Genomic DNA, 21149 nt, shown 5'->3' with positions numbered 1-21149 from the left:
TAGGTACACAGATATTTAATATGACATACAAGATAGCTTTCCCTCAAACTTCCTGGCATTACATAATCCAGTACAGTGGTACCTCGGGTTAAGTACTTAATTCGTTCCGGAAGTCCGTTCTCAACCTCATTCTACTCATGAAAAAACTTTTTTAAAAAAAATCCCTAAGCCGTGCGGTCACAATTTCAGCAAAAATCTGACGTCTAACCCTAGACGACTGAACTTGCGGAAAAACTTTTTTTAAAAAAAAAATCCCTAAGCTGTGCGGTCAAAATTTCAGGAGAAATCTAACGTTCTGCAATTCACTCAAAAGTGGTGCACAGCTACTGCAAATGCTCCCGTGAAAGGTTTTTCAGTGGAAACAGAAGGCTTTTTATCATCGGAAAAAGAATTAGCCCTCGAAGACTGAACTTGTGGAAAAACATTTTTTTGAAAAAATCCCTAAGCTCTGCGGTCACAATTTCAGCAAAAATCTGACATTCTGCAATTCACTCAAAAATGTTGCCCAGCTGTTGCAAATGAAAAACCTGAAAGGTTTTTCGGTGGAAACAGAAGTCTTTTTATCACCGGACCAGAAATATGCCCTCCACAATTAAACCTGCGGAAAACCTTTTTTAAAAAATATTCCCTAAGCCGCGCGGTCACAATTTCAGCAAAAATCTGACGTTCTGCAATTCAGTCAAAAATGCTGCCCAGCTGTTGCAAATGCTCCACTGAAAGGTTTTTCAGTGGAAACAGAAGGGTTTTTATCATCCGAAAAAGAATTATCCATCGACGACTGAACTTGTGGAAAAACTTTTTCTTGAAAAAATCCCTAAGCCGCGCGGTCACAATTTCAGCAAAAATCTGACATTCTGCAATTCACTCAAAAGTGGTGCACAGCTACTGCAAATACTCCCCTGAAAGCTTTTTCGGTGGAAACAGATGTTTTTTTATCATCGGACAAAGAATTAGACCTTGACGACTGAACTTGTGGAAAAACGTTTTTTAAAAAAATCCCTAAGCCACGTGGTCACAATTTCAGCAAAAATCTGACGTTCTGCAATTCACTCAAAAATGGAGCCCAGCTGTTGCATATGCTCCCCTGAAAGGTTTTTCAGTGAAAACAGAAGGGTTTTTATCACAGAACAAGAAATCTGCCCTCCAAAATTTAGCCTGCAGGAAAACTTTTTTTTGAAAAAATCCCTAAGCTTTTTCGGTGGAAACAGATTTTTTTTATCATCGGACAAGGAATTAGACCTCGACGACTGAACTTGTGGAAAAACGTTTTTTAAAATATCCCTAAGCCGTGTGATCACAATTTCAGCAAAAATCTGACATTCTGCAATTCACTCAAAAATGGAGCCCAGCTGTTGCAAATGCTCCCCTGAAAGGTTTTTCGGTGGAAACAGAAGGGTCTTTATCATCAGAAACAGAATTAGCCCTCGACGACTGCTCTTATGGAAAAACATTTTTTTGAAAAAATCCCTAAGCCTCGTGGTCACAATTTAAGCAAATATCTGACGTTCTGCAATTCACTCAAAAATGGTGCCCAGCTGTTGCAAATGCTACCCTGAAACATTTTTCGGTGGAAACAGAAGTCTTTTTATCACAGGACAAGAAATCTGCCATCGAAAATTTAGCCTGCGGGAAAACTTTTTTTTGAAAAAAACCCTAAGCCGCACAGTCACAATTTCAGCAAAAATCTGACATTCTGCAATTCACTCAGAAATGGAGCCCAGCTGTTGCAAATGCTCCCGTGAAAGGTTTTTCGGTGGAAACAGAAGGATTTTTATCATCAGAAACAGAATTAGCCCTCGACGACTGAACTTGTGGAAAAAAATTTTTTTTGAAAAAAATCCCTAAGCCGCGCGGTCACAATTTCAAGAAAAATCTGACGTTCTGCAATTCACTCAAAAGAGGTGCCCAGCTATTGCAAATGCTCCCCTGAAAGGTTTTTCGGTGGAAACAGAAGGGTCTCTATCATCCGAAACAGAATTAGCCCTCGACGACTGCTGTTATGGAAAAACATTTTTTTGAAAAAAATCCCTAAGCCTCGTAGTCACAATTTCAGCAAAAATCTGACGTTCTGCAATTCAGTAAAAAATGGTGCACAGCTATTGCAAATGCTCCCCTGAAAGGTTTTTCGGTGGAAACAGAAGGATTTTTATCATTGGAAAAAGAATTAGCCCTCGACGACTGAACTTGTGGAAAAACTTTTTTTTGAAAAATCCCTAAGCCACGTGGTCACAATTTCAGCCAAAAATCTGACTTTTGGCAGTTCACACAAAAATGGTGCCAACCGGTTGCAAATGCTCTCCTGAAAGGTTTGGCACTCTAAACAGAAGGCTTTTTATCACAGGACAAGAAATCAGCCCTCAAAAACTTAACCGGCAGAAAATATTTTTTTGAAAAAATCCTTAAGCCCCGGCCTGGGTCACAATTTCAGCAAAAATCTGTCTTTTGGCAATTCACTCAAAAATGGTGCCAACCGGTTGCAAATGCTCCCTGAAAGGTTTGGCGATGGAAACAGAAGGCTTTTTATCACAGGACAAGAAATCAGCCCTCAAAAACTTAACCGGCAGAAAATATTTTTTTGAAAAAATCCCTAAGCCCCGGGGTCACAATTTCAGCAAAAATCTGACTTTTGGCAGTTCAATCAAAAATGGTGCCAACCGGTTGCAAATGCTCCTCCTGAAAGCTTTGGCGATGGAAACAGAAGTCTTTTTATCAAAGGAAAATAAATCAGCCCTCAAAAACCTAACCGGCAGAAAATATTTTTTTGAAAAAATCCCTAAGCCCCGGGGTCGCAATTTCAGCAAAAATCTGACTTTGGGCAATTCACTCAAAAATGGTGCCAAAAGCTTGAAAATGCTCTCCTGAAAGGTTTGGCACTTGAAACAGAAGGCTTTTTATCACAGGACAAGAAATCAGCCCTCAAAAACTTAACCGGCAGAAAATATTTTTTTGAAAAAATCCCTAAGCCCCGGGGTCACAATTTCAGCAAAAATCTGACTTTTGGCAGTTCACTCAAAAATGGTGCCAACCGGTTGCAAATGCTCCTCCTGAAAGGTTTGGCACTCGAAACAGAAGGCTTTTTATCACAGGACTAGAAATCAGCCCTCAAGAACTTAACCGGCAGAAAATATTTTTTTGAAAAAATCCCTAAGCCCCGGGGTCACAATTTCAGCAAAAATCTGACTTTTGGCAATTCACTCAAAAATGGTGCCAAAAGCTTGAAAATGATCTCCTGAAAGGTTTGGTGATGGAAACAGAAGGCTTTTTATCACAGGACAAGAAATCAGCCCTCAAAAACTTAACCGGCAGAAGATATTTTTTTGAAAAAATCCCTAAGCCCCGCGGGGTCACAATTTCAGCAAAAATCTGACTTTTGGCAATTCACTCAAAAATGGTGCCAAAAGCTTCAAAATGATCTCCTGAAAGGTTTGGCACTCGGAACAGAAAGCATTTTATCACAGGACAAGAAATCAGCCCTCAGAAACTTAACCGGCAGTAGATATTTTTTTGAAAAAATCCCTAAGCCCCGCGGGGTCACAATTTCAGCAAAAATCTGACTTTTGGCAATTCTCTCAAAAATGGTGCCAAAAGCTTGAAAATGCTCTCCTGAAAGGTTTGGCACTCGAAACAGAAGGCTTTTTATCACAGCACAAGAAATCAGCCCTCAAAAACTTAACCGGCAGAAATATTTTTTTGAAAAAATCCCTAAGCCGGGGTCACAATTTCAGCAAAAATCTGACTTTTGGCAATTCACTCAAAAATGGTGCCAAAAGGTTGAAAATGCTCTCCTGAAAGGTTTGGCACTTGAAACAGAAGGCTTTTTATCGCAGGACAAGAAATCAGCCCTCAAAAACTGAACCGGCAGAAAATATTTTTTTGAAAAAATCCCTAAGCCCCGGGGTCACAATTTCATCAAAAATCTGACTTTTGGCAATTCCCTCAAAAATGGTGCCAAAAGCTTGAAAATGCTCCCCTGAAAGCTTTGGCGATGGAAACAGAAGGCTTTTTATCACAGGACAAGAAATCAGCCCTCAAAAACTTAACCGGCAGAAAATATTTTTTTGAAAAAATCCCTAAGCCCCGGGGTCACAATTTCAGCAAAAATCTGACTTTTGTCAATTCTCTCAAAAATGGTGCCAAAAGCTTGAAAATGCTCTCCTGAAAGGTTTGGCACTCGAAACAGAAGGCTTTTTATCACAGGACAAGAAATCAGCCCTCAAAAACCTAACCGGCAGAAAATATTTTTTTGAAAAAATCCCTAAGCCCCGGGGTCACAATTTCAGCAAAAATCTGACTTTTGGCAATTCACTCAAAAATGGTGCCAAAAGCTTGAAAATGCTCTCCTGAAAGGTTTGGCACTCGAAACAGAAGGCTTTTTATCGCAGGACAAGAAATCAGCCCTCAAAAACTTAACCGGCAGAAAATATTTTTTTGAAAAAATCCCTAAGCCCCGGGGTCACAATTTCATCAAAAATCTGACTTTTGGCAATTCCCTCAAAAATGGTGCCAATCGGTTGCAAATGCTCCCCTGAAAGCTTTGGCGATGGAAACAGAAGGCTTTTTATCACAGGACAAGAAATCAGCCCTCAAAAACTTAACCGGCAGAAAATATTTTTTTGAAAAAATCCCTAAGCCCCGGCCTGGGTCACAATTTCAGCAAAAATCTGACTTTTGGCAATTCACTCAAAAATGGTGCCAAAAGCTTGAAAATGCTCTCCTGAAAGGTTTGGCACTTGAAACAGAAGGCTTTTTATCACAGGACAAGAAATCAGCCCTCAAAAACTTAACCGGCAGTAGATTTTTTTTTGAAAAAATCCCTAGGCCCCGGGATCACAATTTCAGCAAAAATCTGACTTTTGGCAATTCACTCAAAAATGGTGCCAAAAGCTTGAAAATGATCTCCTGAAAGGTTTGGCACTCGGAACAGAAAGCATTTTATCACAGGACAAGAAATCAGCCCTCAAAAACTTAACCGGCAGAAAATATTTTTTTGAAAAAATCCCTAAGCCCCAGGGTCACAATTTCAGCCAAAACTCTGACTTTTGTCAGTTCACTCAAAAAAGGTGCCAACCGGTTGCACATGCTCTCCTGAAAGGTTTGGCAATCGAAACAGAAGGCTTTTTATCACAGGACAAGAAATCAGCCCTCAAAAACTTAACAGGCAGAAGATATTCTGCGGGGTCACAATTTCAGCAAAAATCTGACTTTTGGCAATTCACTCAAAAATGGTGCCAAAACGATGAAAATGCTCTCCTGAAAGGTTTGGCAATCGAAACAGAAGGCTTTTTATCACAGGACAAGAAATCAGCCCTCAAAAACATAACCGGCAGAAAATATTTTTTTGAAAAAATCCCTAAGCCGGGGTCACAATTTCAGCAAAAATCTGACTTTTGGCAATTCACTCAAAAATGGTGCCAACCGGTTACAAATGCTCCCCTGAAAGGTTTGGCACTTGAAACAGAAGGCTTTTTATCAAAGGACAAGAAATCAGCCCTCAAAAACTTAACCGGCAGAAAATATTTTTTTGAAAAAATCCCTAAGCCCCGGGGTCACAATTTCAGCAAAAATCTGACTTTTGGCAATTCACTCAAAAATGGTGCCAAAAGCTTGAAAATGCTCTCCTGAAAGGTTTGGCACTTGAAACAGAAGGCTTTTTATCACAGGACAAGAAATCAGCCCTCAGAAACTTAACCGGCAAAAAATATTTTATTGAAAAAATCCCTAAGCCCCGGGGTCACAATTTCAGCAAAAATCTGACTTTTGGCAATTCCCTCAAAAATGGTGCCAAAAGCTTGAAAATGCTCTCCTGAAAGGTTTGGCACTCGAAACAGAAGGCTTTTTATCACAGGACAAGAAATCAGCCCTCAAAAACCTAACCGGCAGAAAATATTTTTTTGAAAAAATCCCTAAGCCCCGGGGTCACAATTTCAGCAAAAATATGACTTTTGGCAATTCACTCAAAAATGGTGCCAAAAGCTTGAAAATGCTCTCCTGAAAGGTTTGGCACTCGAAACAGAAGGCTTTTTATCGCAGGACAAGAAATCAGCCCTCAAAAACTTAACCGGCAGAAAATATTTTTTTGAAAAAATCCCTAAGCCCCGGGGTCACAATTTCAGCAAAAATATGACTTTTGGCAATTCACTCAAAAATGGTGCCAAAAGCTTGAAAATGCTCTCCTGAAAGGTTTGGCACTCGAAACAGAAGGCTTTTTATCGCAGGACAAGAAATCAGCCCTCAAAAACTTAACCGGCAGAAAATATTTTTTTGAAAAAATCCCTGGGTCACAATTTCAGCAAAAATCTGTCTTTTGGCAATTCACTCAAAAATGGTGCCAACCGGTTGCAAATGCTCCCCTGAAAGCTTTGGCGATGGAAACAGAAGGCTTTTTATCACAGGACAAGAAATCAGCCCTCAAAAACTTAACCGGCAGAAAATATTTTTTTGAAAAAATCCCTAAGCCCCGGCCTGGGTCACAATTTCAGCAAAAATCTGACTTTTGACAATTCACTCAAAAATCGTCCAAAAGCTTGAAAATGCTCTCCTGAAAGATTTGGCACTCAAAACAGAAGGCTTTTTATCACAGGACAAGAAATCAGCCCTCAAAAACCTAACAGTCAGAAAATATTTTTATGAAAAAATCCCTAAGCCCCGGGGTCACAATTTCAGCAAAAATCTGACTTTTGGCAATTCACTCAAAAATGGTGCCAACCGGTTGCAAATGCTCCCCTGAAAGCTTTGGCGATGGAAACAGAAGGCTTTTTATCACAGGACAAGAAATCAGCCCTGAAGAACTTAACCGGCAGAAAATATTTTTTTGAAAAAATCCCTAAGCCCCGGGGTCACAATTTCAGCCAAAACTCTGACTTTTGGCAATTTACTCAAAAATGGTGCCAAAAGCTTGAAAATGCTCTCCTGAAAGGTTTGGCACTTGAAACAGAAGGCTTTTTATCACAGGACAAGAAATCAGCCCTCAAAAACTTAACCGGCAGAAAATATTTTTTTGAAAATATCCCTAAGCCCCGGCCTGGGTCACAATTTCAGCAAAAATCTGACTTTTGGCAATTCACTCAAAAATCGTCCAAAAGCTTGAAAATGCTCTCCTGAAGGATTTGGCACTCAAAACAGAAGGCTCTTTATCACAGGACAAGAAATCAGCCCTCAAAAACCTAACAGGCAGAAAATATTTTTTTGAAAAAATCCCTAAGCCCCGGGGTCACAATTTCAGCCAAAACTCTGACTTTTGGCAATTCACTCAAAAATGGTGCCAACCGGTTGAAAATGCTCCCCTGAAAGGTTTGGCACACGAAACAGAAGGCTTTTTATCACAGGACAAGAAATCAGCCCTCAGAAACTTAACCGGCAGAAAATATTTTTTTCAAAAAATCCCTAAGCCCCGGGGTCACAATTTCAGCAAAAATCTGACTTTTGGCAGTTCACTCAAAAATGGTGCCAACCGGTTGCAAATGCTCCTCCTGAAAGGTTTGGCACTCGAAACAGAAGGCTTTTTATCACAGGACAAGAAATCAGCCCTCAAGAACTTAACCGGCAGAATTTTTTTTTTGAAAAAATCCCTAAGCCCCTGGGTCACAATTTCAGCAAAAATCTGACTTTTGGCAATTCACTCAAAAATGGTGCCAACCGGTTGCATATGCTCCCCTGAAAGCTTTACGATGGAAACAGAAGGCTTTTTATCACAGGACAAGAAATCAGCCCTCAAAAACCTAACAGGCAGAAAATATTTTTTTGAAAAAATCCCTAAGCCCCGGGGTCACAATTTCAGCAAGAATCTGACTTTTGGCAATTCACTCAAAAATCGTCCAAAAGCTTGAAAATGCTCTCCTGAAAGATTTGGCACTCAAAACAGAAGGCTTTTTATCACAGGACAAGAAATCAGCCCTCGAAAACTTAACCGGCAGAAAATATTTTTTTGAAAAAATCCCTAAGCCCCTGGGTCACAATTTCAGCAAAAATCTGACTTTTGGCAATTCACTCAAAAATGGTGCCAAAAGCTTGAAAATGATCTCCTGAAAGCTTTGGCGATGGAAACAGAAGTCTTTTTATCAAAGGAAAATAAATCAGCCCTCAAAAACATAACCAGCAGAAAATATTTTCTTGAAAAAATCCCTAAGCCCCGGGGTCGCAATTTCAGCAAAAATCTGACTTTGGGCAATTCACTCAAAAATGATGCCAAAAGCTTGAAAATGCTCTCCTGAAAGGTTTGGCACTTGAAACAGAAGGCTATTTATCACAGGACAAGAAATCAGCCCTCAAAAACTTAACCGGCAGAAAATATTTTTTTGAAAAAATCCCTAAGCCCCGGGGTCACAATTTCAGCAAAAATCTGACTTTTAGCAATTCACTCAAAATGGTGCCAAAAGCTTGAAAATGATCTCCTGAAAGGTTTGGCACTCGGAACAGAAAGCATTTTATCACAGGACAAGAAACCAGCCCTCAAAAACTTAACCGGCAGAAAATATTTTTTTGAAAAAATCCCTAAGCCCCGGGGTCACAATTTCAGCCAAAACTCTGACTTTTGTCAGTTCACTCAAAAAATGGTGCCAACCGTTGCACATGCTCCCCTGAAAGCTTTGGTGATGGAAACAGAAGGCTTTTTATCACAGGACAAGAAATTAGCCCTCAAAAACTTAACCGGCAGAAGATATTTTTTTGAAAAAATCCCTAAGCCCCGGGTCACAATTTCATCAAAATCTGACGTTTGGCAATTCACTCAAAAATGGTGCCAAAAGGTTGAAAATGCTCTCCTGAAAGGTTTGGCACTCGAAACAGAAGGCTTTTTATCACAGGACAAGAAATCAGCCCTCAAAAACTTAACCGGCAGAAATTTTTTTTTGAAAAAATCCCTAAGCCCCGGGGTCACAATTTCATCAAAAATCTGACTTTTGGCAATTCACTTCAAAAATGGTGCCAACCGGTTGCAAATGCTCCCCTGAAAGCTTTGGCGATGGAAACAGAAGGCTTTTTATCACAGGACAAAAAATCAGCCCTCAAAAACTTAACCGGCAGAAAATATTTTTTTGAAAAAAACCCTAAGCCCCGCGGGGTCGCAATTTCAGCAAAAATCTGACTTTGCGCAATTCACTCAAAAATCGTGCCAAAAGGTTGAAAATGCTCTCCTGAAAGCTTGGCGATGGAAACAGAAGGCTTTTTATCACAGGACAAGAAATCAGCCCTCAAAAACTTAACCGGCAGTAGATATTTTTTTGAAAAAATCCCTAAGCCCCGGGGTCACAATTTCAGCAAAAATCTGACTTTTGGCAATTCACTCAAAAATGGTGCCAAAAGCTTGAAAACGATCTCCTGAAAGGTTTGGCACTCGGAACAGAAAGCATTTTATCACAGGACAAGAAATCAGCCCTCAAAAACATAACCGGCAGTAGATATTTTTTTGAAAAAATCCCTAAGCCCCGGGGTCACAATTTCAGCAAAATCTGACTTTTGGCAATTCACTCAAAAATGGTGCCAAAAGCTTGAAAATGATCTCCTGAAGGGTTTGGCACTCGGAACAGAAAGCATTTTATCACAGGACAAGAAATCAGCCCTCAAAAACTTAACCGGCAGAAAATATTTTTTTGAAAAAATCCCTAAGCCCCGGGGTCACAATTTCAGCCAAAACTCTGACTTTTGTCAGTTCACTCAAAAATGGTGCCAAAGCTTGAAAATGCTCTCCTGAAAGGTTTGGCACTCGAAACAGAAGGCTTTTTATCACAGGACAAGAAATCAGCCCTCAAAAACTTAACCGGCAGAAAATATTTTTTTGAAAAAATCCCTAAGCCCCGGGGTCACAATTTCAGCAAAAATCTGACTTTTGGCAATTCACTCAAAAATGGTGCCAAAAGCTTGAAAATGATCTCCTGAAAGGTTTGGCACTTGAAACAGAAGGCTTTTTATCACAGGACAAGAAATCAGCCCTCAAAAACTTAACCGGCAGAAAATATTTTTTTGAAAAAATCCCTAAGCCCCGGGGTCACAATTTCAGCAAAAATCTGACTTTTGGCAATTCACTCAAAAATGGTGCCAAAAGCTTGAAAATGCTCCCCTGAAAGCTTTGGCGATGGAAACAGAAGTCATTTTATCACAGGACAAGAAATCAGCCCTCAAAAACTTAACCGGCAGAAAATATTTTCTTGAAAAAAATCCCTAAGCCCCGGGGTCACAATTTCAGCAAAAATCTGACTTTTGGCAATTCACTCAAAAATGGTGCCAACCGGTTGCAAATGCTCCCCTGAAAGGTTTGGCACTCGAAACAGAAGGCGTTTTATCACAGGACAAGAAATCAGCCCTCAGAAACTTAACCGGCAGAAAATAATTTTTTCAAAAAATCCCTAAGCCCCGGGGTCACAAATTCAGCAAAAAATCTGAATTTTGGCAATTCACTCAAAAATGGTGCCAAAAGCTTGAAAATGCTCCCCTGAAAGGTTTGGCACTCGAAACAGAAGGCTTTTTATCACAGTACAAGAAATCAGCCCTCAAAAACTTAACCGGCAGAAAATATTTTTTTCAAAAATTCCCTAAGCCCCGGGGTCACAAATTCAGCAAAAATCTGACTTTTGGCAATTCACTCAAAAATGGTGCCAAAAGCTTGAAAATGCTCTCCTGAAAGGTTTGGCACTCGAAACAGAAGGCTTTTTATCACAGTACAAGAAATCAGCCCTCAAAAACTTAACCGGCAGAAAATATTTTTTTGAAAAAATCCCTAAGCCCCGGGGTCACAATTTCAGCAAAAATCTGACTTTTGGCAATTCACTCTAAAATGGTGCCAAACAGTGGCAAATGCTCCCCTGAAAGCTTTGGCGATGGAAACAGAAGTCATTTTATCACAGGACAAGAAATCAGCACTCAAAAACTTAACCGGCAGAATTTTTTTTTTTCAAAAAATCCCTAAGCCCTGGGGTCACAATTTCAGCAAAAATCTGACTTTTGGCAATTCACTCAAAAATGGTGCCAACCGGTTGCAAATGCTCTCCTGAAAGCTTTGGCGATGGAAACAGAAGTCATTTTATCACAGGACAAGAAATCAGCCCTCAAAAACTTAACCGGCAGAAAATATTTTTTTCAAAAATTCCCTAAGCCCCGGGGTCACAAATTCAGCAAAAATCTGACTTTTGGCAATACACTCAAAAATGGTGCCAACCGGTTGCAAATGCTCCCCTGAAAGGTTTGGCACTCGAAACAGAAGGCTTTTTATCACAGTACAAGAAATCAGCCCTCAAAAACTTAACCGGCAGAAAATATTTTTTTGAAAAAATCCCTAAGCCCCGGGGTCACAATTTCAGCAAAAATCTGACTTTTTGCAATTCACTCAAAAATGGTGCCAACCGGTTGCAAATGCTCCCCTGACAGCTTTGGCGATGGAAACAGAAGGCTTTTTATCACAGGACAAGAAATCAGCCCTCAAAAACTTAACCGGCAGTAGATATTTTTTTGAAAAAATCCCTAAGCCCCGGGGTCACAATTTCAGCAAAAATCTGACTTTTGGCAATTCACTCAAAAATGGTGCCAAAAGCTTGAAAACGATCTCCTGAAAGGTTTGGCACTCGGAACAGAAAGCATTTTATCACAGGACAAGAAATCAGCCCTCAAAAACATAACCGGCAGTAGATATTTTTTTGAAAAAATCCCTAAGCCCCGGGGTCACAATTTCAGCAAAAATATGACTTTTGGCAATTCACTCAAAAATGGTGCCAAAAGCTTGAAAATGCTCTCCTGAAAGGTTTGGCACTCGAAACAGAAGGCTTTTTATCGCAGGACAAGAAATCAGCCCTCAAAAACTTAACCGGCAGAAAATATTTTTTTGAAAAAATCCCTAAGCCCCGGCTTGGGTCACAATTTCAGCAAAAATCTGTCTTTTGGCAATTCACTCAAAAATGGTCTCCTGAAAGGTTTGACACTCGAAACAGAAGGCTTTTTATCACAGGACAAGAAATCAGCCCTCAGAAACTTAACCGGCAGAAAATATTTTTTTGAAAAAATCCCTAAGCCCCGGGGTCACAATTTCATCAAAAATCTGACTTTTGGCAATTCACTCAAAAATGGTGCCAAAAGTTTGAAAATGCTCTCCTGAAAGGTTTGGCACTCAAAACAGAAGGCTTTTTATCACAGGACAAGAAATCAGCCCTCAAAAACTTAACCGGCAGAAAATATTTTTTTGAAAAAATCCCTGGGTCACAATTTCAGCAAAAATCTGTCTTTTGGCAATTCACTCAAAAATGGTGCCAAAAGCTTGAAAATGCTCTCCTGAAAGGTTTGGCACTTGAAACAGAAGGCTTTTTATCACAGGACAAGAAATCAGCCCTCAGAAACTTAACCGGCAGAAAATATTTTTTTGAAAAAATCCCTAAGCCCCGGGGTCACAATTTCAGCCAAAACTCTGACTTTTGTCAGTTCACTCAAAAATGGTGCCAAAAGCTTGAAAATGCTCTCCTGAAAGGTTTGGCACTCGAAACAGAAGGCTTTTTATCACAGGACAAGAAATCAGCCCTCAAAAACTTAACCGGCAGAAAATATTTTTTTGAAAAAATCCCTAAGCCCCGGGGTCACAATTTCAGCAAAAATCTGACTTTTGGCAATTCACTCAAAAATGGTGCCAAAAGCTTGAAAATGATCTCCTGAAAGGTTTGGCACTTGAAACAGAAGGCTTTTTATCACAGGACAAGAAATCAGCCCTCAAAAACTTAACCGGCAGAAAATATTTTTTTGAAAAAATCCCTAAGCCCCGGGGTCACAATTTCAGCAAAAATCTGACTTTTGGCAATTCACTCAAAAATGGTGCCAAAAGCTTGAAAATGCTCCCCTGAAAGCTTTGGCGATGGAAACAGAAGTCATTTTATCACAGGACAAGAAATCAGCCCTCAAAAACTTAACCGGCAGAAAATATTTTCTTGAAAAAAATCCCTAAGCCCCGGGGTCACAATTTCAGCAAAAATCTGACTTTTGGCAATTCACTCAAAAATGGTGCCAACCGGTTGCAAATGCTCCCCTGAAAGGTTTGGCACTCGAAACAGAAGGCGTTTTATCACAGGACAAGAAATCAGCCCTCAGAAACTTAACCGGCAGAAAATAATTTTTTCAAAAAATCCCTAAGCCCCGGGGTCACAAATTCAGCAAAAAATCTGAATTTTGGCAATTCACTCAAAAATGGTGCCAAAAGCTTGAAAATGCTCCCCTGAAAGGTTTGGCACTCGAAACAGAAGGCTTTTTATCACAGTACAAGAAATCAGCCCTCAAAAACTTAACCGGCAGAAAATATTTTTTTCAAAAATTCCCTAAGCCCCGGGGTCACAAATTCAGCAAAAATCTGACTTTTGGCAATTCACTCAAAAATGGTGCCAAAAGCTTGAAAATGCTCTCCTGAAAGGTTTGGCACTCGAAACAGAAGGCTTTTTATCACAGTACAAGAAATCAGCCCTCAAAAACTTAACCGGCAGAAAATATTTTTTTGAAAAAATCCCTAAGCCCCGGGGTCACAATTTCAGCAAAAATCTGACTTTTTGCAATTCACTCAAAAATGGTGCCAACCGGTTGCAAATGCTCCCCTGAAAGCTTTGGCGATGGAAACAGAAGTCATTTTATCACAGTACAAGAAATCAGCCCTCAAAAACTTAACCGGCAGAAAATATTTTTTTGAAAAAATCCCTAAGCCCCGGGGTCACAATTTCAGCAAAAATCTGACTTTTGGCAATTCACTCTAAAATGGTGCCAAACAGTGGCAAATGCTCCCCTGAAAGCTTTGGCGATGGAAACAGAAGTCATTTTATCACAGGACAAGAAATCAGCACTCAAAAACTTAACCGGCAGAATTTTTTTTTTTCAAAAAATCCCTAAGCCCTGGGGTCACAATTTCAGCAAAAATCTGACTTTTGGCAATTCACTCAAAAATGGTGCCAACCGGTTGCAAATGCTCTCCTGAAAGCTTTGGCGATGGAAACAGAAGTCATTTTATCACAGGACAAGAAATCAGCCCTCAAAAACTTAACCGGCAGAAAATATTTTTTTCAAAAATTCCCTAAGCCCCGGGGTCACAAATTCAGCAAAAATCTGACTTTTGGCAATACACTCAAAAATGGTGCCAACCGGTTGCAAATGCTCCCCTGAAAGGTTTGGCACTCGAAACAGAAGGCTTTTTATCACAGTACAAGAAATCAGCCCTCAAAAACTTAACCGGCAGAAAATATTTTTTTGAAAAAATCCCTAAGCCCCGGGGTCACAATTTCAGCAAAAATCTGACTTTTTGCAATTCACTCAAAAATGGTGCCAACCGGTTGCAAATGCTCCCCTGAAAGCTTTGGCGATGGAAACAGAAGTCATTTTATCACAGGACAAGAAATCAGCACTCAAAAACTTAACCGGCAGAAAATATTTTTTTCAAAAAATCCCTAAGCCCCGGGGTCACAATTTCAGCAAAAATCTGAGTTTTGGCAATTCACTCAAAAATGGTGCCAAAAGTTTGAAAATGTTCTCCTGAAAGGTTTGACACTCGAAACAGAAGGCTTTTTATCACAGGACAAGAAATCAGCCCTCAGAAACTTAACCGGCAGAAAATATTTTTTTCAAAAAATCCCTAAGCCCCGGGGGTCACAATTTCAGCAAAAATCTGACTTTTGGCAATTCACTCAAAAATGGTGCCAAAAGCTTGAAAATGCTCCCCTGAAAGCTTTGGCGATGGAAACAGAAGTCATTTTATCACAGGACAAGAAATCAGCCCTCAAAAACTTAACCGGCAGAAAATATTTTTTTGAAAAAATCCCTAAGCCCCGGGGTCACAATTTCAGCAAAAATCTGACTTTTGGCAATTCACTCAAAAATGGTGCCAAATGCTTGAAAATGCTCCCCTGAAAGCTTTGGCGATGGAAACAGAAGTCATTTTATCACAGGACAAGAAATCAGCCCTCAAAAACTTAACCGGCAGAAAATATTTTTTTGAAAAAATCCCTAAGCCCCGGGGTCACAATTTCAGCAAAAATCTGACTTTTGGCAATTCACTCAAAAATGGTGCCAACCGGTTGCAAATGCTCCCCTGAAAGCTTTGGCGATGGAAACAGAAGTCATTTTATCACAGTACAAGAAATCAGCCCTCAAAAACTTAACCGGCAGAAAATATTTTTTTGAAAAAATCCCTAAGCCCCGGGGTCACAATTTCAGCAAAAATCTGACTTTTGGCAATTCACTCAAAAATGGTGCCAACCGGTTGCAAATGCTCCCCTGAGAGCTTTGGCGATGGAAACAGAAGTCATTTTATCACAGGACAAGAAATCAGCACTCAAAAACTTAACCGGCAGAAAATATTTTTTTGAAAAAATCCCTAAGCCCCGGGGTCACAATTTCAGCAAAAATCTGACTTTTGGCAATTCACTCAAAAATGGTGCCAACCGGTTGCAAATGCTCCCCTGAAAGGTTTGACACTCGAAACAGAAGGCTTTTTATCACAGGACAAGAAATCAGCCCTCAGATACTTAACCGGCAGAAAATATTTTTTTCAAAAAATCCCTAAGCCCCGGGGTCACAATTTCAGCAAAAATCTTGCTTTTGGCAATTCACTCAAAAATGGTGCCAAATGCTTGAAAATGCTCCCCTGAAAGCTTTGGCGATGGAAACAGAAGTCATTTTATCACAGGACAAGAAATCAGCCCTCAAAAACTTAACCGGCAGAAAATATTTTTTTGAAAAAATCCCTAAGCCCCGGGGTCACAATTTCAGCAAAAATCTGACTTTTGGCAATTCACTCAAAAATGGTGCCAACCAGTTGCAAATGGTCCCCTGAAAGCTTTGGCCATGGAAACAGAAGTCATTTTATCACAGGACAAGAAATCAGCCCTCAAAAACTTAACCGGCAGAAAATATTTTTTTTCAAAAATTCCCTAAGCCCCGGGGTCACAAATTCAGCAAAAATCTGACTTTTGGCAATACACTCAAAAATGGTGCCAACCGGTTGCAAATGCTCCCCTGAAAGGTTTGGCACTCGAAACAGAAGGCTTTTTATCACAGTACAAGAAATCAGCCCTCAAAAACTTAACCGGCAGAAAATATTTTTTTGAAAAAATCCCTAAGCCCCGGGGTCACAATTTCAGCAAAAATCTGACTTTTTGCAATTCACTCAAAAATGGTGCCAACCGGTTGCAAATGCTCCCCTGAAAGCTTTGGCGATGGAAACAGAAGGTCATTTATCACAGGACAAGAAATCAGCACTCAAAAACTTAACCGGCAGAAAATATTTTTTTCAAAAAATCCCTAAGCCCCGGGGTCACAATTTCAGCAAAAATCTGAGTTTTGGCAATTCACTCAAAAAATGGTGCCAAAAGTTTGAAAATGTTCTCCTGAAAGGTTTGACACTCGAAAGAGAAGGCTTTTTATCACAGGACAAGAAATCAGCCCTCAGAAACTTAACCGGCAGAAATATTTTTTTCAAAAAATCCCTAAGCCCCGGGGTCACAAATTCAGAAAAAATCTGAATTTTGGCAATTCACTCAAAAATGGTGCCAAAAGGTTGAAAATGCTCCCCTGACAGCTTTGGCGATGGAAACAGAAGGCTTTTTATCACAGGACAAGAAATCAGCCCTCAGAAACTTAACCGGCAGAAAATATTTTTTTGAAAAAATCCCTAAGCCCCGGGGTCACAATTTCAGCAAAAATCTGACTTTTGGCAATTCGCTCAAAAATGGTGCCAACCGGTTGCAAATGCTCCCCTGAAAGCTTTGGCGATGGAAACAGAAGGCTTTTTATCACAGGACAAGAAATCAGCCCTCAAAAACTTAACCGGCAGAAAATATTTTTTTTGAAAAATCCCTAAGCCCCGGGGTCACAATTTCAGCAAAAATCTGACTTTTGGCAATTCACTCAAAAATGGTGCCAAAAGCTTGAAAATGATCTCCTGAAAGGTTTGGCACTCGGAACAGAAAGCATTTTATCACAGGACAAGAAACCAGCCCTCAAAAACTTAACCGGCAGAAAATATTTTTTTGAAAAAATCCCTAAGCCCCGGGGTCACAATTTCAGCCAAAACTCTGACTTTTGTCAGTTCACTCAAAAATGGTGCCAACCGGTTGCACATGCTCCCCTGAAAGCTTTGGTGATGGAAACAGAAGGCTTTTTATCACAGGACAAGAAATTAGCCCTCAAAAACTTAACCGGCAGAAGATATTTTTTGAAAAAATCCCTAAGCCCCGGGGTCACAATTTCATCAAAAATCTGACGTTTGGCAATTCACTCAAAAATGGTGCCAAAAGGTTGAAAATGCTCTCCTGAAAGGTTTGGCACTCGAAACAGAAGGCTTTTTATCACAGGACAAGAAATCAGCCCTCAAAAACTTAACCGGCAGAAATTTTTTTTTGAAAAAATCCCTAAGCCCCGGGGTCACAATTTCATCAAAAATCTGACTTTTGGCAATTCACTCAAAAATGGTGCCAACCGGTTGCAAATGCTCCCCTGAAAGCTTTGGCGATGGAAACAGAAGGCTTTTTATCACAGGACAAAAAATCAGCCCTCAAAAACTTAACCGGCAGAAAATATTTTTTTGAAAAAAACCCTAAGCCCCGCGGGGTCGCAATTTCAGCAAAAATCTGACTTTGCGCAATTCACTCAAAAATCGTGCCAAAAGGTTGAAAATGCTCTCCTGAAAGCTTTGGCGATGGAAACAGAAGGCTTTTTATCACAGGACAAGAAATCAGCCCTCAAAAACTTAACCGGCAGTAGATATTTTTTTGAAAAAATCCCTAAGCCCCGGGGTCACAATTTCAGCAAAAATCTGACTTTTGGCAATTCACTCAAAAATGGTGCCAAAAGCTTGAAAACGATCTCCTGAAAGGTTTGGCACTCGGAACAGAAAGCATTTTATCACAGGACAAGAAATCAGCCCTCAAAAACATAACCGGCAGTAGATATTTTTTTGAAAAAATCCCTAAGCCCCGGGGTCACAATTTCAGCCAAAACTCTGACTTTTGTCAGTTCACTCAAAAATGGTGCCAAAAGCTTGAAAATGCTCTCCTGAAAGGTTTGGCACTCGAAACAGAAGGCTTTTTATCACAGGACAAGAAATCAGCCCTCAAAAACTTAACCGGCAGAAAATATTTTCTTGAAAAAAATCCCTAAGCCCCGGGGTCACAATTTCAGCAAAAATCTGACTTTTGGCAATTCACTCAAAAATGGTGCCAACCGGTTGCAAATGCTCCCCTGAAAGGTTTGGCACTCGAAACAGAAGGCGTTTTATCACAGGACAAGAAATCAGCCCTCAGAAACTTAACCGGCAGAAAATAATTTTTTCAAAAAATCCCTAAGCCCCGGGGTCACAAATTCAGCAAAAAATCTGAATTTTGGCAATTCACTCAAAAATGGTGCCAAAAGCTTGAAAATGCTCCCCTGAAAGGTTTGGCACTCGAAACAGAAGGCTTTTTATCACAGTACAAGAAATCAGCCCTCAAAAACTTAACCGGCAGAAAATATTTTTTTCAAAAATTCCCTAAGCCCCGGGGTCACAAATTCAGCAAAAATCTGACTTTTGGCAATTCACTCAAAAATGGTGCCAAAAGCTTGAAAATGCTCTCCTGAAAGGTTTGGCACTCGAAACAGAAGGCTTTTTATCACAGTACAAGAAATCAGCCCTCAAAAACTTAAGCGGCAGAAAATATTTTTTTGAAAAAATCCCTAAGCCCCGGGGTCACAATTTCAGCAAAAATCTGACTTTTGGCAATTCACTCTAAAATGGTGCCAAACAGTGGCAAATGCTCCCCTGAAAGCTTTGGCGATGGAAACAGAAGTCATTTTATCACAGGACAAGAAATCAGCACTCAAAAACTTAACCGGCAGAATTTTTTTTTTTCAAAAAATCCCTAAGCCCTGGGGTCACAATTTCAGCAAAAATCTGACTTTTGGCAATTCACTCAAAAATGGTGCCAACCGGTTGCAAATGCTCTCCTGAAAGCTTTGGCGATGGAAACAGAAGTCATTTTATCACAGGACAAGAAATCAGCCCTCAAAAACTTAACCGGCAGAAAATATTTTTTTCAAAAATTCCCTAAGCCCCGGGGTCACAAATTCAGCAAAAATCTGACTTTTGGCAATACACTCAAAAATGGTGCCAACCGGTTGCAAATGCTCCCCTGAAAGGTTTGGCACTCGAAACAGAAGGCTTTTTATCACAGTACAAGAAATCAGCCCTCAAAAACTTAACCGGCAGAAAATATTTTTTTGAAAAAATCCCTAAGCCCCGGGGTCACAATTTCAGCAAAAATCTGACTTTTTGCAATTCACTCAAAAATGGTGCCAACCGGTTGCAAATGCTCCCCTGAAAGCTTTGGCGATGGAAACAGAAGTCATTTTATCACAGGACAAGAAATCAGCACTCAAAAACTTAACCGGCAGAAAATATTTTTTTCAAAAAATCCCTAAGCCCCGGGGTCACAATTTCAGCAAAAATCTGAGTTTTGGCAATTCACTCAAAAATGGTGCCAAAAGTTTGAAAATGTTCTCCTGAAAGGTTTGACACTCGAAACAGAAGGCTTTTTATCACAGGACAAGAAATCAGCCCTCAGAAACTTAACCGGCAGAAAATATTTTTTTCAAAAAATCCCTAAGCCCCGGGGTCACAATTTCAGCAAAAATCTGACTTTTGGCAATTCACTCAAAAATGGTGCCAAAAGCTTGAAAATGCTCCCCTGAAAGCTTTGGCGATGGAAACAGAAGTCATTTTATCACAGGACAAGAAATCAGCCCTCAAAAACTTAACCGGCAGAAAATATTTTTTTGAAAAAATCCCTAAGCCCCGGGGTCACAATTTCAGCAAAAATCTGACTTTTGGCAATTCACTCAAAAATGGTGCCAAATGCTTGAAAATGCTCCCCTGAAAGCTTTGGCGATGGAAACAGAAGTCATTTTATCACAGGACAAGAAATCAGCCCTCAAAAACTTAACCGGCAGAAAATATTTTTTTGAAAAAATCCCTAAGCCCCGGGGTCACAATTTCAGCAAAAATCTGACTTTTGGCAATTCACTCAAAAATGGTGCCAACCGGTTGCAAATGCTCCCCTGAAAGCTTTGGCGATGGAAACAGAAGTCATTTTATCACAGTACAAGAAATCAGCCCTCAAAAACTTAACCGGCAGAAAATATTTTTTTGAAAAAATCCCTAAGCCCCGGGGTCACAATTTCAGCAAAAATCTGACTTTTGGCAATTCACTCAAAAATGGTGCCAACCGGTTGCAAATGCTCCCCTGAGAGCTTTGGCGATGGAAACAGAAGTCATTTTATCACAGGACAAGAAATCAGCACTCAAAAACTTAACCGGCAGAAAATATTTTTTTGAAAAAATCCCTAAGCCCCGGGGTCACAATTTCAGCAAAAATCTGACTTTTGGCAATTCACTCAAAAATGGTGCCAACCGGTTGCAAATGCTCCCCTGAAAGGTTTGACACTCGAAACAGAAGGCTTTTTATCACAGGACAAGAAATCAGCCCTCAGATACTTAACCGGCAGAAAATATTTTTTTCAAAAAATCCCTAAGCCCCGGGGTCACAATTTCAGCAAAAATCTTGCTTTTGGCAATTCACTCAAAAATGGTGCCAAATGCTTGAAAATGCTCCCCTGAAAGCTTTGGCGATGGAAACAGAAGTCATTTTATCACAGGACAAGAAATCAGCCCTCAAAAACTTAACCGGCAGAAAATATTTTTTTGAAAAAATCCCTAAGCCCCGGGGTCACAATTTCAGCAAAAATCTGACTTTTGGCAATTCACTCAAAAATGGTGCCAACCGGTTGCAAATGGTCCCCTGAAAGCTTTGGCCATGGAAACAGAAGTCATTTTATCACAGGACAAGAAATCAGCCCTCAAAAACTTAACCGGCAGAAAATATTTTTTTTCAAAAATTCCCTAAGCCCCGGGGTCACAAATTCAGCAAAAATCTGACTTTTGGCAATACACTCAAAAATGGTGCCAACCGGTTGCAAATGCTCCCCTGAAAGGTTTGGCACTCGAAACAGAAGGCTTTTTATCACAGTACAAGAAATCAGCCCTCAAAAACTTAACCGGCAGAAAATATTTTTTTGAAAAAATCCCTAAGCCCCGGGGTCACAATTTCAGCAAAAATCTGACTTTTTGCAATTCACTCAAAAATGGTGCCAACCGGTTGCAAATGCTCCCCTGAAAG

The sequence above is a fragment of the Podarcis bocagei genome (genome assembly GCF_964188305.1).
Source record: "Podarcis bocagei genome assembly, chromosome: 5".
Lineage (NCBI taxonomy): Eukaryota > Metazoa > Chordata > Lepidosauria > Squamata > Lacertidae > Podarcis > Podarcis bocagei.
The sequence above is the reverse complement of the archived record's forward strand: the minus strand, read 5'-3'. Positions refer to the sequence as shown.